The 17,593-nt window shown below is 42.8% G+C and overlaps 1 protein-coding gene across 1 annotated transcript in view; it reads left to right on the top strand.

The window, feature by feature from the left end:
- The window catches only part of CIT (citron rho-interacting serine/threonine kinase), a 3,433,971-nt gene that overhangs the window by 3,271,909 nt on the left and 144,469 nt on the right, over window positions 1–17,593 (top strand). The window lies entirely within an intron of this gene.

The raw sequence follows: 17,593 nt of genomic DNA, 5'->3' as shown, positions 1-17,593 counted from the left end.
TACCGACAAAAACAAGGTACAGCCATGGGGGCAGCTTTTGCCCCTATGTATGCAAACCTTGCTATGGGCCTTTTTGAGTCTGAATTTTTATATCGGAATTATTTTTTCATAAATATGTTATTAAATATTATAGGTTTGTTGATGATTTGATTTTTTTGTTGGAAGATGGTGAAGCTTTGGTAGATCAATTCATTTTAGATCTACATAATAATAGATTTTCGTTGAAATTTGATGGGTTTAAAAAAGGTGTTTCTATTTCTTTTCTTGATATTGTGTTGAATATTGTTAATGGTAAAGAACTAGTGACATCAGTTAATACGAAGTTTGAAGGAGGTATACAATATGTACATGGCACAAGCTGTCACCCTCCCCATACAATAGAAGGTCTACCGTATGGATAAATGGTAAGAATTTCTAGATTGTGCAATAATGAGATTGTATTTAAAAAGGAACTTAGTTTATTAATGGAAATGTTTCACCAAAGGGGTTATAGTGATGAAATAATAACAAATAGTTATAAATGATTTTTTGGCTATAGGTGCAAAAAAGTTACTGATAATTTGTTTAATAGAGATTTAGTAAAGTATAATGATATGAATAATAGACAGAAAGATGTAATGTATTTTGTTACAACTTTTGGTTGTTTTAGTGGTGAATTGGTTAAAGTGATCAACCATTTTTGGAAATATTTTAGTTCTTTAAGTAGTGTGTCTTCATGGTTGAATGCACATCTCAAATTTTCCTACAGAAGAGGGAAAAATATTAAAGATTTTTTAGTAAAAAGTAAGTTTACTATGCCTGTAGTTAGTGTACAGCATAGCCTATCTATGAAAGGTACTTTCAGATGTGGCAAATGTAAAGCTTGTAATTTTATAGTTTCTCATTTTTCTCATATTAACAATGTCTGTTTCAAAACATGTAATGCTTTTAATTGTAATTCTTAAGGAGTGATATATGCACTTAAATGCCCTTGTGATAAATTTTATATTGGAGAGACCAAAAGGGCTTTTAAGGTTAGGCTTTTGGAGCATGCCAGGGACATTATTAATAATAAGGAAGAAAGTTCTGTGGCTGTGCATTTTAAAAATTTTCACCAGAGCAAAAATGAGGGGTTACAAGGTACTGTTTTAGAGCAAGTATACCATTCTTGTCATGTCAGTGTTAATATTAAACAAATTTTATTATATAAAGAAGCTGTATATATTTTGAAATCTAATACATTACATCCCAATGGTCTTAATGAAGACTTTAATTGGAGTATATTGATTTGATGTAATGAATTTAACCAATTCATATTAATTGATTTATTGTATAATTGCTTTGTGAATCAGTATAAATTCAGTTCTGGTATTTGTAAGGTTTATACTCCTTGAAGGCTACGGCCGAGACGTCAGAGAGAGAGAATAAATTTGTTTCCGAATTTGTGGATTTTCCTGTTGTTTTATTCAATGAGGGACTAACCTGGACTGGGATTTTATTCCAGAGTGAAGGGAGCCTCTGGGTTCTGAATCTGTCCCTCCAGCATGTCCTATTTATTTCAGTGCTGAGGTTCAAGTCTCTTGAGCGCATAGCTCGATGGGATTTGGATTTTCTGAGGTGCAGCATGTCCATTAATTCCGGGTTGGACATGGCTTTATACATCAAGCACAGATCGCCTCTGAGCAGACAGTATGCCACTGAGTAGAGCTGGAGTTTCTTTAACCAGGCAGCATATGGCATCTGTTTGAGCCCTTTGATCCTCTTGGTGAGGTACTTTTGGGGTCTTTCCAGTTGCTGCAGGTGTCTGGTAAGGTACATCCCAAAAGGGGCATTGTACTCAATTATGGGCCTGATGAGGGATGAGTAAAGAGGCACGATGACCTCCCCTGATCTAGATGTGAATCCCTTCATGATTAGGTGGGCTATATAAAATGTTTTTCTAACCACTTTGGCCACGTGGTTGTCGAATGAGAGATTGCTATCAACTTGTGTCCCCAGGTCCCTAATTACTTCTTCCATACTTAATGGATTACCACCTATGTGGTAATTTGTGGGCACTTTGTTTTTGCCGAAGGGGATGACTATACACTTTTTGGCGTTTAGCTTGAGGCCATGGCTCTGGCACCAGTTGTCTGTTTCTGTGAGGCCCTTTTGTAGGATGCTTGTGTCGGCTGGATAGTCGATTATGGCGCCCAGTTTGCAGTCATCTGCGAACTTGGTCAGCCACAGTTCTTCCGTGTTGGCCTGTACCTCCGAGAAATATATACTGAACAAGAGAGGTCCCAGGACTGAGCCTTGTGGGACACCACTTGTAACTGGTTTGGAGTCTGACATGGCTCCAGCAATTCTAACCATGTGGGTTCTGTCCTTGAGCCAGTTTGCAACCCATCTAGTGACATAGGGGTTTATATTTAAGCTGGTGAGCTTATCTATAATGCCAGAGTGAGGTATTGTATCGAAGGCTTTTGCGAGGTCCAGGTAGGCTGTGTGGACCACCTTCCCCTCGTCAATGGCCTTGGTGACTGTTTCAAAGAAATCGACCAGGTTTAAGAGGCAGGATCTGCCCTTAACAAAGCCGAACTGGGTAGGATCCAGTGTCTGTAGGTCCCCAATATCTTTATTTATGAGGTCCATGATGATCTTTTCCATAGCTTTGCAGACTAAGCTAGTCAGGCATATGGGGCGATAGTTTCCAGGATCCGTTGAGGCACCACCTTTGTTTAGAGGGACCACTGTTGCTGTACGCCACTCTTTGGGTACATATCCTGTACTAAGGCTGAGATTGAACAGTAGTTTTATGTTTGGGTTTAGTTCTTCTTGGAGTTCATGTAGGACGCAGCCCAGGACACCGTCTGGTCCCATTGATGCTGTGTTTTTTGCTTTGGAGAGGGTGGCTCTTACCTGAGCATCTGAGATGTCAGGGGGGCAGCACTCTGCTGGGATAGATATTTGCCCTTTTGATGGGGAAGGGGGGGAGTTTGTGCTGAACCTGTCAGCTAGGCTGTTGGCAATGTCTGTGGGTTTGGTGTATTTTTTGTCATTTTGGACTAATTCTGAGCATATCTGGGAATTCCCACCCAGGTTCCTAACATAACTAAAGAAAGCTTTGTGATTATCCTTAGTGTCCTGTGCAATTTGTCTCTCAAAGCTGGCCTTAGACGATTTTGAGTGCCTGTAGATTTTGCTAATACTGATCAGAGATGCCTTCCCTTTTTGGGATTTTGCTCTATGATGTAGTAGCTTCCTCCTTCTATTGTATAGTTTGTTTATGGCTGGGGTCCACCAGACAGGACGCCTGCCTTTGGAGGATTGGGTCTTGGTTTTGTTTGGGATTGCATGATCCATGCATTCCTGAAGGTGTTCATAGAATGCGTTTATAAAGGATTCTGCGGTCTGGGCTGTATTTTCCACAGGCGGCTTTGAAGGATTCCACCTCAGTTTTGAGGAGTGTGAAATTTGCTTTAGAGAAGTTTTTCACTGTGGTTTTCTGGGCAGGGACTGGGGTTGGGATGTGAATATCTAGTGAGATTAGTTAGCAAACTTTAAATATTCTATGTACACTACTCTAGCACAGGTACTGGGTGAGCAAAATGGTGAACCAAGGAAATTATTTTTTTTTAGCTATGATGCAGAATTGGAATTGCTTAGACAGTAACTGATACAGAAGTGGAATTGCTTAGGCACAGTAAGACCTTGCCGAGTCTAATTATGGGGGCTGGAGTTATTAGAAAATGGAAATCAAAGTGTAAACCAACTATACTAAAAGTGAATACACAGAGAGAAAACAACTGGAATTGGGATCTTTGGAAAAGAATAGGAGCAAATTACAAAGAAAATAAATGGGAAGTGTGGGGACAGTATATACAGAGGAGGAATGATGTTTAAAAGAAGGCAAAATCTGAATGAGCTATGTAATGTTTGAATGACAGTGACTAGACAGATTGTAAGTGATGTATAATGCTTGCAGCTAAAATTATGTCAATTCTGTTTGTGATGTACAATGTTTGGAACTAAAATGTCAATATGCTTTGTTTTCATTTATATAAATGTATGACTGCTATTGCCATACATGATAATTTAATAAACATGGTTCTTAAAATAAAAAAAAAGATTGAGGCATAGAAAAGGAATGGAGCTCAAACATATAATTATGTTCCCAAAGAAGCATCTCTTGTGTCTCACCAGAAAGAAAGGGAAGGGGTATGGAGGGTGGGAAGCGTATCCGACCAGCTTTACTAGGAGATGGATGAATTTTCCACTCTGCTCTCCTCTATTTTGTTTTCTTATGCCGTGTTTAATGTAGTTTGTTCTTGTTTTATTACATTCTTATTTTGATTTCTACATTTTTAAGTACTTGTTTCTTAATGTAAGTATTATATGAGTAATGAATTGATAATATAAGTATCTTATAATTTTAGTACATGATTTGTTTCAGTAATAGTAATGTGTATGAATCAATATCTATATATTCATTCAGTTTATTCTATTATATTTTTATTTTTTATATTCCCCCTTTTAAGATTTCATTGCTGTAGTGTTGGGAATTTAATGAAAGTATTGTATAAATAATAATTTGATAGTATAGATATGGAATAAATATTGCACACAATAAGTTAATAATAGTATAATATATGAACTAGCATTTAGATATTTATTTAATTATTTATGTGTTTTGTTGTTTATATTTATATTGGTATAATGTTTTATGTCATAATATGAAATAGATTTTTGGATCTGATGTTGAGATATGAAACTGTTATTAATATCTAGGCTGAGTTATACAATCTGAATACGATGCTTGTCTTTGCAGATGGAATATTTTCTTTTGCCTTTTCAATAGGTATATGTACATAGAAAAGCTACGCATGCTTAAATGGCTTTGCTTACTCAAAGCCTGCTGTTATATTGGTGCTATCTTTTTAAATGAATTAATTGATTGTCTTAATTGATGTCTTAGATTAAATAATTGGGAGTGTTTTTTATATTTAAGCACTGAGTTTTAATTAATTAATGTAACCTGATGAAGCGCGCCATGGTGGTGCGTGAAAGCGCTTGTTTCTTTTGTTAAAATAAATTATTTACCTATCGTGGTGGTTCCTTGCAGTTTTCTACATATATAATTATGTTCCCAAAGAAGCATCTCTTGTGTCTCACCAGAAAGAAAGGGAAGGGGTATGGAGGGTGGGAAGCGGAGGAAGAATGAAAAGGGACAACATATGCATCATCATGGAGAGTACATAGCTTTGCATCTGATGATGTCATTTTCTTTCATCCCTCAACTGATGGGACAGAGTCCCTGCTAGGTAAACCTTGGATGGTCCTCATGGAAGGAATGTCCAGAGCAGCATTAAGACAAATGCTGCCCTACTCCAGGGCAGCAAGTCTAACTTATAAGGAGCAATAAAAGTATGAGCACTAGACTAAGTGGCAGTGGCACAAATGTTATCTATAAATGTTCTTGACCAAAAAAAACATATGAAGTGGCTGTTGACCTTGTGGAATGCATTTCTGGGGTCTTTGTAAAGATGATAATCTCTCTCCTTAAACAAAGAATATACAATCCATCAACCATTTAGCTAGAGTCACTTTACAAACTACTTTCCCCAATTTGTTCTTGGAAAACTATGCAAATAATTGATCAGCTTTTCTAAAATCCTTGGTTCTGTGAAGAATAAATCTAAGCAGTCAGTGTACATCCAAAAGATGCAACATATTCGTCCTTGTTTGAAAATTTTGGGAAGAATATGGGTAGACTGATAACCTGATTAATGTTGGATTCAAAAGGCACTTTAGGTTAAAAAAATAGAAAAGAAAAAAAAAGAGGGGTTCATGAGTAGATAAACTCCATCCTTATAAAAAAATCAAATATGGACACATAGAGGAAAGGGCCTCTGTGTTCTGATATTTGCCTAGAAGAGATAGCAACCAGAAAGATAATTTTCCAGGACAAATTTTTAAGATCCTCATTATGGTTCAAATGGAGGTTGATTAAGAACTTGCAGCACAACAGTGAAATCCCAAAGGGGTGTAGGACCCTTGAATGAAGGCATGAGTAGCAATGTTCCTTTAAGAAAAGCTTATCCCAACTTTGAAGAAGCCAACATGGAATGAAAGCCTGAATGGAAACTCGAAATAGCTCCGAAATGAACTTGGATGGTTGAATAATTCACCCCATTGTCAAGAATGGAGGCCAGAATTTCAAATACCATGAAGATTGGGGCACAGGAAGGATCAGGTCTCAAGAGTCCAGATAAAAAATCTCTTCCATGTATTCTTGTAAATGCCCCTATTACAGACCTTTTGAGAAGATGAGAATATTGTGGACTGGGGAAAAAGCCTGGAATGTCTAGCCATCACTGGAAGTGGAGAAACCATGTGCTCAACTTGAGACTGTTGAGATTTGGGATTTATTATTCTTGATGGGTGAGAGAGGAGGTATGGAGTTGGGTCCAGTACACAAGGTGGAAACAGGACAGGAAAACAAACTTGACAAGGCCAGAAAGGTGCAATTAAGATAACTGCTACTTAAGAATGCCTGCTGTAAGAATTCGGGGATTAGAAACAGTGGGGGTTAAGAGTAGATGATACCAGAGAGTCAATTGGACTACAGCATCTCTCACAGACCCTTCCAATGAAGGGATCAGAATGAGCAAACTGCTGCACTTCAAGTTATGGGAGACTCAAAGATCACAGCATGGTTGGCCCCATCAATGTCAAATCATCTCTGCCACTCTTGACACTAAAAGATCACTCATGAGATATCAGAATGGAACTGGTTAATTTGTCTGCAAGCATGTTGGCTTTCCTCAGTATGCGTATTGCCATGAGAATACTGGCTGGAAGATATCACTCACTGCTAAACTTTCACTGCCTCTCGGACTAAGACCTGGTTCCCCTGTTTGTTGATGTACCAGACTAACACAGTCTATTTGAACTGCAATCATCCGAGAGGCGAGAGCATTTTTAAAGGGCTGTTAGGACTGTTCTCATGTCCAGGACACAGGTGTGAATTGGCATCTTCTGGGGACCACATACCTTGGACTGTACTCCATTAATGCCCGCCCACCCCAATTGGGAGGCATCCGTGGTTACTCTGCCTATCACTAGAGGGAGAACAAATGGATGACCCTGAGAAACTTCAAATGAACAGATTCACCCATATAGTGCTTCTCGCAAGCTTGTGTGAGCCTGCCTAGTGCATACAACGGCTGCTGAAGAACAGACTACTTTACTGACAGAGTCCACTGAAAAATTTGCATATGAAATCTGGCTAATGGAACCACAGTAATTGCTGCTACCATGGACCTTAAGGCTTGCAAGTGTTCTGCAAAAGAACACGAGATCACTTCCATAACCTTGGATCAGAGAGGTTTTTTTTTCTCACTGTTGTTGAAGTGACCATCTATTTGACTGCGTCTAGATGAGCACCTATAAACTCCAGATTCTGTATAGGTGAGTTGTAATTTGCTGCAGTTGACTCATGCCCAGATGGGGACAGAACTGGAACAAGTAGCCCTTCACTTGTATAAGCGGATGCCTGGTCAGAGCACTCAGGAGCCAGTCATCTAGATACTGAAACAATCAATCCTAGCAGTCTCAGGTGAGCTACAACCGCCATGCATTTGGTGAACATCCTAGGGGCTGTAGTGAGTGCGAAGTGCAGTACTCTGAACTGGTAATGACCATCTCCCATCTGGAAGAGCAGAAATCTTTTGGAGCACCTGCTCATTTTGATGCGAAAGATCTTTGCAAGATGTGTCCCATATCCAATCGTCCTTTAGCAGCTGAGGCAAAACGGACTCAACCGTGACCATCTGGAACTTTGAACGTTTCACATACTGGTATAGTTAGTTGAGATCCAAAATGGATTTCAAGTCCCCTCTCTTTTTGGCACTAAAAAGGATCTTAAGTAATTTCTGGATCCTAACTGGTCTGCATGTCTTTCTGAAAAAAAAAATAGCAGCATTTCTATTTCCAGGGCTGCTGCTTTCCTCTGATTAGGTGGAATATTGGGAATCTCATTTTTACAGGGGAGATTTGGGAAAACTGTATGAAGTAGTCTCTGGATATAATCCTCCGCACCCAAGTATCTCTTTTGTGATGCATTCCGACGGTTTCTGAATGCACCAACAAGCTATCCCAACTGCTTCCAGAGTACAGCTGACGGACAACCTTTCAGGAGCACTGGTAAGGTTTATGAGCGAATGAATCTGCTGAAACCCCACTTCTGTAGGCCATCTCTGCTGTGATGGCAGCGTCTTCCATTAGAAGTTCCCCCTTCTGCCACAGGAGAATAGTCATCTCTTCAGTCTTGGAAAGGCACTTGGGACTTGTGAAACCACACTTGGGATTGTGAAACCATATCTTAACCACCTCACTGATTCCAAGAAAAGGATCTCAATGGCAGACAAAGTATTTCTGTCTTGCTCACTTCTGTAGACAGTTTCTTTCACCTTGGGCCAATTAAGGATGATCCATCAAAGGGAGCTTTGATTAATGAAGATGTAAACTCTACAAAATTGCAGAGCCATATTTAGTCATGTCTGTCTCTTAACATCTACACTTGAACTCGCGACCCTTGAGCTACCCTCAGCAGCATGATACGAGTCTCATGGACACAATGGAAATGCACTGAAGGGAGGCCAGTTACGAAGCTTTCTTCTAGTCCTCCAAAGACATGGACCAGGAAAATGATTTAGCTAGCGCAGTGAACAAATCTTTTTTAGTCTGGTAAAGTGAGACAGGTAATTCAGTGACTACAGGGCAAAGGTCACTGAGGTATAAACACACTTGCTAAATTTGTCCAAAGACCTAAACTCCCTGTTAAGGGATGGAAAAATTAGCTCTCTTTTACTGACTGCCAGTATGACCATTACATCTACAGAGACTTCCTTGGTCCAGTGGTTTCTGTTCTTTGGGAAAGCTAAACACTTAACTTGACATCTAGGGCTAGGCTACACAGTATCTGGCTTCTTCCATTCACAGCATAACATTAAGTCCATCAATTCATTAGCTGGTGGGACCACCAAAGATGTAGCTGGGCCAGACCCGAAAGCCTCCAGGAATTCTGACTCCTACTGGGAAAGGTTTTGGAAGACCACCCACCATTTTGCTTAAGTTCTAGAATCTCTACCAAAGGAGATGTTATCAGGTGGAGAAATGGGGGAACCCTGCACCTTCAAAGGAGTCTGCACCCTCGGTGAAAGATTCCTGGGGGACATCTAGGTGTCTCCTTTCACATATTTTCTTCCTAGGAAACTCAGTGGGATGCTCTGGTGAGGTATCAGAAATGACAGGGAAGTCCTGAGGAAATACTGACAAAGCTTGATTGGGTTGACTGTCGGAGTGGTACAACCTTGAGAGGCTTAGAGCTCAAATTCAATGAAGTAACAAATGGGATCCGAGGGGGGACAAGGATGTCCTCTCTTAGTAAAAAGAAAGCCTTCTCCACTATCTCAAATGCAGAAGGTCCAGGGTAACAGCAGCCAACTGCACCAGAGCTAAAGCAACTTGGGTTGCACACCCTGAATCCCCACAGACACCTGTCATGAGGAGGGAGTCAGACTCCAGCAGTCCAGCATTGAGGCTCCAAGGGATAAGGATGGCTCCAACAGCTTCAGAGTCTATTCTAAACCCTTGGAGCCTATGCCGATGCTTCTGCTTCAAGAGTTATCCTGCTACAAAAAGTTTAGAACCAGGAAACTCAGGAACATGGTCAGAATGGAAAAACGACCCGTCTTCAAATCCAATGAGGACATTCGAAGATCTCTGATACAAGGGCTGCAAAACTCCTGTCAGATCAGAGTAAAATCACTTGAGGCTGAGTAGAGGGGCAGGCTCACGGGTCAGATGGGAGACAGAGCTGAGATCACTCAATCTGTATCTGAGCTCTGAGGAACTTTAATTCTATACACCTCTGCTTCTGATAGGTCCCGGAGGGCCTAAGGGAGGAGGTCTGGAAAGTCTCCTCGGTTTCCTGCAGGAAAGGGGAATGGAGCAAAAGATATATAGGCTATGGAGGGAAGAGTGGACATCAGGTCCAAGGTGACAACCTTTGAAGAGCTACGATCCAAGAAGTTGGATCCAATGCTTTTGAAATTCTAGCAGGAGGCTTAATGGTCAGACCGGACTGGGAAAATGGTTGGAGGACTGCCTTCTGGATTCTCTCTCCTTAGGAAATGAAGCAGGTTTCCCTCTGTCAAACTATCAGGGGTTTGGGTCCAGGCAGACATGGACGGCAGCAGCAACAAACCCTTCAAATCTGATTTATTCCATCAATCAGTGCCCTAGAATTACACTCTGCACAAACAAGGCATTGAGTGCCCAAATGGGCAGCACCAGGCAAACATACTCCTTGTGGGCAACCAAAATGGGGATCTGCTGCCCACAAAAACTGCACTTTTTGAAGGCCAATGGCTTTTCAGACATCTTGATAGTGAGTCAAGAAAATGTGGTTTGTATTGGGGGGGGGGGGGCTAGAAAGTGAGAAAAGTGAAGATACCAACAATGGTACTGAGAAAAATACCCTAAATGGGATAGGGAAGGCCAACGAGGAAGAAAAAGGAGTAAAAACAATGGTACTTAAATGATTACCACTAAACAGGTAAGAGAAAATGGTCAGGCTAATAAAGAAAACCTTTGCTCACAGTTTTTGGGTTAAGGGAGGAAGAATGGTAAAGATCAGAAGAAATCTCTAAAAAACTCACAAAAAGGAAGCATCTTGCACTCAGGCTCCATAGTAGCAGATCCACATCTGAACAATATGAAAGCAAACGAGATCTGAGGTATGCTTTGGAGATGTGGCATTACAGGTAAAAGAAGGAACTCAAGAGTTGGATCTGTGAATCTGGTAAAAGTGGGCAAGTTAGATAACAGATCGGATCAGAGATCCATTAATTGAAGAATGACTGAAAATATCATCAGATCCTTAATTTTAACTTAGATGATGCCTAGGAGTTCAGCTACCAATTTGGGACAACCGTTCCTATCAGGAGGGTTAAAACTATGCAAGTACATTTTCAAATAAAATTTGAGTTTGTTTTAAGTGAAGAGGCTATGTGCAAGTGTTTGGTCCTTTGTTTGTGGGTTTCATTAAAACAAAAAGTCTTGCAGAATGTGACAGGTTCACACAGAGATGACAAGAAACTGCATAAAAGATCAACCTGCCAAACATTAGATGAGGCATGTAACAAAAGCTGGAAATGGACATTTAAAGAAGCTGTCATTTATGTAACAGGTAGGAAACAACTTATAAAGCCTACACTACTCAAATTTTGGAATGTGAATAGCCTCATGAAGAATAAAATTCATACTTGCCTTCTTTTCCAAGAAATGCAGAGTGCAAATAGCAATGTCATTAGAGACATTTGTAAAGTATATGAATTTCAAAAAATGATTTTGGGATGGATACTCACCACAGTCATGGACAAATGAAAGGGTGAGTACATGTACTTAATGCCAGAAGAACTCCAACAGTGATAGAAGAGAAAAATATAATGGTAGACTTGTAGTAAAGGGCTACCGGAAAGGCAGGAGGATTACACTTGCGTGTACTTACATTCCAACTAAAACTGCTATTATGGAGATAAAGAAAATTTGGGGAGAAATAATCACCTTTCAGCAGGGAATACACATGATAAGTAGGGAAAGGAACTTGACTTACTACAGTGAGAATCTATTTGAAAGACCCAAAAGGGACACTATAACAAGAGAGAGGGTAGAGAGCAGATTTCTGAAGTATACGAAATAATTTCGTACAGAAGTGAATTCAGTAGTAGGAACTCAAAGAATTTATATATTATTCCCCAAGGCACAATAACTGGGTTATACTAAGAAAGTACATTTCACAGGAACATGTGCATATAACTGAAAGCTTTAACACACATCCAATAACAATTTCAGATCACTCGCCAATAAAAAAGAAAACCTAAGCTAATGAAGTAAAAATGAGATATTGGTGCTTCCCCACCTAACCTGTTAAGAGAGGGAATTAAGGAATAGGTAGTGGAAATTATTCAAAAGATTACTAATGAAAATAAAAATTTCTTCAGAAGTTACAACTAGTTAGTGCATAAAAGGAAAGTTGATTTTCAAAGTAGGGTAGGGAAAAAAAGAACTTGAAATACTGTTAATTAGTATCAGGAAAGTACATTTGTGTACACTTACTATAAATGTAGATGTTAGAGTGTATTCACTGTTGCAGTCATCGCACTTGGGCCATCCCGCCAGAGGCAGCCCCCAGTTGGCCCGAACACCAGAGGCCCAGCTCCTCCGTGTCGGCAGCGGCCACTCCAGGACCGACGCCAGGCAGTCAGTGGTATAGAATCAGGCAGCAGACACCACCACACCAGCCTTTCTTGCGTCAACTATCAGGAACTCCCAAATAGGGAGCTAGGTCATGGTGGAAGAACACCACAAGTAGAAAGTAAATACCAAAAATCCCTGTAAGGAGCGAGGAAGAGAAAGAGAGACAAGGGGAATGGAGGGTGGGAAACTAGGACAGCAACAGTGAATACAGTCGAACATCTACACTTATGGTAAGTGTACACAAAGTACAGTTTTGTACCTACCATAAATGTAGATATTCAAGTGTTCACACTGCTGCAGTCATCACACTTGGGCTATCCCGCCGCCAGGTGGTCCCGCAGTCGGCAAGAGCCCCAAAAGGAAAAACAAGTTGCTGCTGAAGGGACTTCTTAAATCTCCCTTTTCAGAGGCTATTTCTGGGTCGGATGCCTCAACCCCTCCTAGAGCCCATAAGAAAATTTTGGATGTTCCTACCAAGGCTAAATCTTTGCCTTCATCCCTGGCTGGGGGACTCCCACCAACCAAAACCTAAAAAGGCTAAAGTTTCGGCTTCGGAGCTCACTCAGTCAGCCCCAGTGCTTTTGATGCCTAGACCTTCGGCACCGAGGCATTCAGCTCCACTAGTGATCTCGGCTCCGTCTTCTCCTGCAGCCTTCACTATATCGGCACTGAGGGGCTCCTCGGTTCAGACTATTACTACTGTATCAGCACCTACCGCTCAGTCAGCGCAGACCTTGACCACGTCAGCTCCGACATCTTACTTGGAACCGACGCCGCTATTGTTGACTCCAGTTTTGTCGGTTCCAGCCTTGGTACCGACAACCACTTCGGCACTGATCCTTGTGTCGGTGCAGACCGTGACCTCAGCACCGATGACTTATTCGGTGCAGACACCCGTAGTCCAGTCTCTCTCGGCACCGTTGCAGACTGGTGAGATGGGCACCGAGTTTGCCTCTTCTGTGGACAGGCCTGTTTCTCCCTCAGTCTCCATGAGGTCCACTAGAAGCCTTTCTGAACATGATGTGTTGCGTCTTGTGGATCAGGTGCTCTTGGCCAGAGGTATCCCACCCCCCCAGGAACTATCCTTCCTTGGGAGGTGATCACCCATCTCCAAAGACCCCTTCTTATTCTCTTCCTTCACTGCCTTTGAAGTCCATGGATATAGCCCAGTCTTCCCCTTCTGCGGTTCCCTTTATGGATCTCACTAAGGAACCGCAGTTGCCTTCATGGTAGGAAAGTTTTGCTACGACCCAGGATGTCAGTCGTGACGTGCATAATTTGCTGCTCCACAGCCATCCGGGGACTCTGGGTCGGCAGGCTGAGCCACTTAGGGGAGGGGTGACCCCTGTCCTGGACATTCACTCCTTTTCAGGTAGACCAGCCTTCCAACTGATGGAGAAGGCTTTTGCTGCTGCTGGCGATACTGGACTGTCTATCCCTCCGCCCTCCTCTGGTACACTGGTTTCACAAGTCGCACCGAGCGGACACCGGGTGCAAGGGCCTCAGGACATATTCCCATAGGAAACCCCATTTTCTGCTGTCTTCTCCAGCTTCTCCCGCTGAGGAAGTCCACAGGAAACGTTTGTGTAAGAGGAAGCACATGGACTCCACAAAGGAGTCCCTCACCAAAGACACAGATTTTGATGAGGGGGAAGGATCCCCTTGGTCACCCTCTGAGGTATCCCTTGGTGATCCTTTCGTGCCCGGCCCCCTACCTCCTGGGTTACTCCACCTACTGATGAACTTGTCTGGCTTATCGTGCAGCATGCTTGGAAGGCTCCTGACACTGTCAAAGCTATTCCCCGGAGGCCAGATAAGATTTTGTCCCCTCCTGCTACGGATCCCCATTGGTCAAAAGGTCTTCCTGAGGATGCTTTGGTGGTGGCGGCCGCAACAAAAAAGGATCTGGCAGAAGAAGAAAGCCAGACTGTCCATCTGCCTAACAGAGTCCCGGGCCCCAAACAGGATAGGGAAGCACACCTTTGCATCAGCGACCTTTACAATCAGGTCCCTGAATTATATGGCACACTTTACCAGGCTTCAAAGGGATCTGATTTCTGAGCTCTCTGAAACCTTGGCTGGTGCCATGTCTGATGAGGTCCGTGACAAAGTGGCCTCTCAGCTGGCAACCATTGAGTCAATATCTAACTCCTCTATGCAACTGATATCTCATGCATCAGAAGGAGCAGCTCAAGCAGCGGGTTCAGCTGCGGTCTTGAGATGACACTCCTGGATGGGCTTGTGCAATTTTGCGGAACCCTTTAAGGCTTCCTTTCTTAACGCTCCCATTGAGGCCTCTTCGGTGTTTTGACCCAAAGTTAAAATCACACTGGCCAGATGTGAACAGGACGGTAAGACCCTTTCTGCAGTAGGTGTCCATTATTCTTCCCCTCAACGTGCTTTCTCCCGAAACCAAAGAGTGGGAAGATGTGGTTCAAGAAATCTCAGGGTCCTTTCCATGACACACAGGCCGAGTTCTCCCCTAGAGGCATAGGGGGAAACTCACAGGGAAGACGCTCCTTTCAGGGCAGAGGGGTCCGCGTAACCTGGGTTCCAGGGACTCTCTCCCTGGCCATCCCTACCAGCGCTCCTGAATAGCGGCCCAACTCCTTTCCTCTGGAGGCGGTTGGGGGTCGTTTCTCCTTGTACCCTTCTGCCTGGCTAACCATCACCACCGATTCTTGGGTACAAAGGATTATAACCAGAGGTTATCATATCCCCTTCGATATTTCTCCTGTCCCTTCAAAACACCTTCCCAACGTTCCACCCAGTCAAAGGGAAGAAGCAGAGATAGAAAAGCTGCTAAGAAAGAGAGTCATCCAAATAGTCCCTCCAGACCAGATAGGATCCAGATTCTACTCAAGACTATTTTTGGTGCCAAAGAAAACCGGGGACTGGAGACCAATTTTGGATCTCAGTGTATTGAACAAGTTTGTAAGAGTACAAAAATTCTGGATGGTCACAATACAGTCTATCCTCCCGCTTTTGGAAAAAGACGATTGGATGTGGTCGATGGATCTTCAAGATGCGTACTACCACATAAAAGTGGACAGGCCATCAAGAAGATTTCTGCGCTTCCATGCAGGAGCCAGTCACTACCAGTTCAGAGTACTGCCCTTTGGACTCTCTACAGCCCCCAGAGTGTTCACAAAGTTCATGGTAGTCATCACAGCTCACTTGCGACTTCAAAGATTCCAGGTGTTTCCATACCTAGACGACTGGCTCATTTCCGTCCCCACCAGACATCTACTGAAAGAAGCCCTGGCATAATCTCTCCTCGCTGCACAAAGGCTAGGCATAACCATAAACTGGCAAAAATCCAATCTCACCCCATCTCAGTCGACAGAATTCATAGGGCTTATCTTGGACACAAAGAACTGCAGAGCTGCCATTCCAAAGCACAGAATTTTAAGGATAAAGCAACAACTGAGTCCAGTCCTTTCAACGGAGAAATCCACGGCTCACTCGGTTCTACAGCTCTTGGGTTCCATGGCAGCCTCCATCACCATTGTCCCCCTGGCCAGGTTTCACATGAGGCTTCTACAACAGCTATTGCTCAACCAATGGTATCCCTTTCAGCATCCTCTTTCAGGCATGATTCGAGTAACCCACAGGTACAAACAGGATTTAAATTGGTGGATGACGCACAATCTGTCACAATGGTCTCGCCCCTTCTCCCCCCAGCAACCCAAGGCCACAGTGACCACGGAAGCCTCTCTGATGGGGTGGGGGGCTATGTCAGGGACAGACAGTTCAAGGCACTTGGTCCGAACTTAAGGCCCATCTGCATCTAAATGTTCTAGAGCTGAGGGCGGTGCTTCTGGTGTTGCAAGCATTCCATCCCCTGCTGCTGTCTGGGACGATTGAGATTCAATCAGACAACATGGTGTTGGTCTGGTACATCAACAAGCAAGGTGGAACCAAATCTTACCCCCCTTGTCGAGCGGCCATGAGGATATGGCAATGGGCGATGGCTACCAACCGTAGACATTCTAACAACGCACATTCCCAGGAGTTCCAACGTGGTAGCAGACAGACTCAGCAAGTGCATTCTTCAAACTCACGAGTGGTCCCTGAATCCCTTGATAGCAGCGGAGATCTTCCACCGCTGGGGCCGTCCTTGCTACAACTTCTTTGCATCCTCGACCAACTACAAATGCAACAACTACTTTGCCCTGATTCCCCCTCTGGGACAGTCACCCAGGGATGCTCTAGCCCACGATTGGCCCTCGGGTTTTCTTTACGCATTCCCACCCTTTCCCCTCATTCCCCAGTTTCTGAAGAAAGCCCGTTGGTTGAAGAGCAAGGTGATCCTCATAGCACCATATTGACCTCGACAGATTTGGTTCCCCTTTCTTTGGCCTCACCTACTAGATCGACCATGGATTCTCCATCCAACCCCAGAGTTGATCTCACATCCACAGAACCTGATTCATCCCAACTTGAACAGCCTGAAGCTCACAGCTTGGCTACTCCAATTCCCTTGATTGCCAGGCCAGAATGATCTTTCTTTACCAGTACGTGACATTCTCATTGCATCTCATAAGTCTTCCACTAGAATTACTTATCTGAGCGAGTGGAAAAGATTTACCTGTTGGCTGAAAGATAAACAAGTCAATCCCTTCTCAGCACCAGTGTCAATAATACTAGACTATCTGGCCCACCTTTTTCAATCGGGTCTGTCGGCCTCTACCATTAGAGTTCATTTGTCTGCAATTTCTAATTTCCATGAGGGTGTCCAAGATTCCTCTCTTATGTCCCACAAATTGTGCTAGACCTTCATAAAAGGTGTGAATCATCTGAAGCTCCCTTTTAGAGAACCTATTCAACCATGGGATTTATCATTAGTTCTACAAGCTCTGACAATGCCACCCTTCAAACCAGCTTCTTCTTGCGACCTCAAGCATTTGTCATGGAAAACTTTGTTTTTGGTCGCCATTACTTCTGCCAGACATATTTCTGAGCTTCAAGCTTTATGTATCAAGAGTCCATACTTGATTTTTCATAGAGATAGTGTCTCTGAGAAGTAATCTATCATTTCTGCCAAAAGTGATCTCTGAAATGTCCATTAATCAAACCATTGAATTGCCAGTTTTCTTTCCCAGTCATTCAAAAAGAGGAGAGTATTGCCTACATACCCTAGATATCCACAGGCAAATCTGTTTTTACTTAGACAGGACCAGGTCATTTTGTAAATCTGACCAGTTATTTTTGGCCTTTTCTGGATCTAGATTAGGATCTGCTGTTGCTAAGGTCACATTAGCTAGATGGTTGAAGGACTGTGTAACCTTCAATTATACACAGCGTA

The sequence above is a fragment of the Protopterus annectens genome, chromosome 4.part0 (assembly GCF_019279795.1).
Source record: "Protopterus annectens isolate FY-2018-M chromosome 4.part0, PAN1.0, whole genome shotgun sequence".
Taxonomy (NCBI): domain Eukaryota; kingdom Metazoa; phylum Chordata; order Ceratodontiformes; family Protopteridae; genus Protopterus; species Protopterus annectens.
The sequence above is the reverse complement of the archived record's forward strand: the minus strand, read 5'-3'. Positions and strand labels throughout refer to the sequence as shown.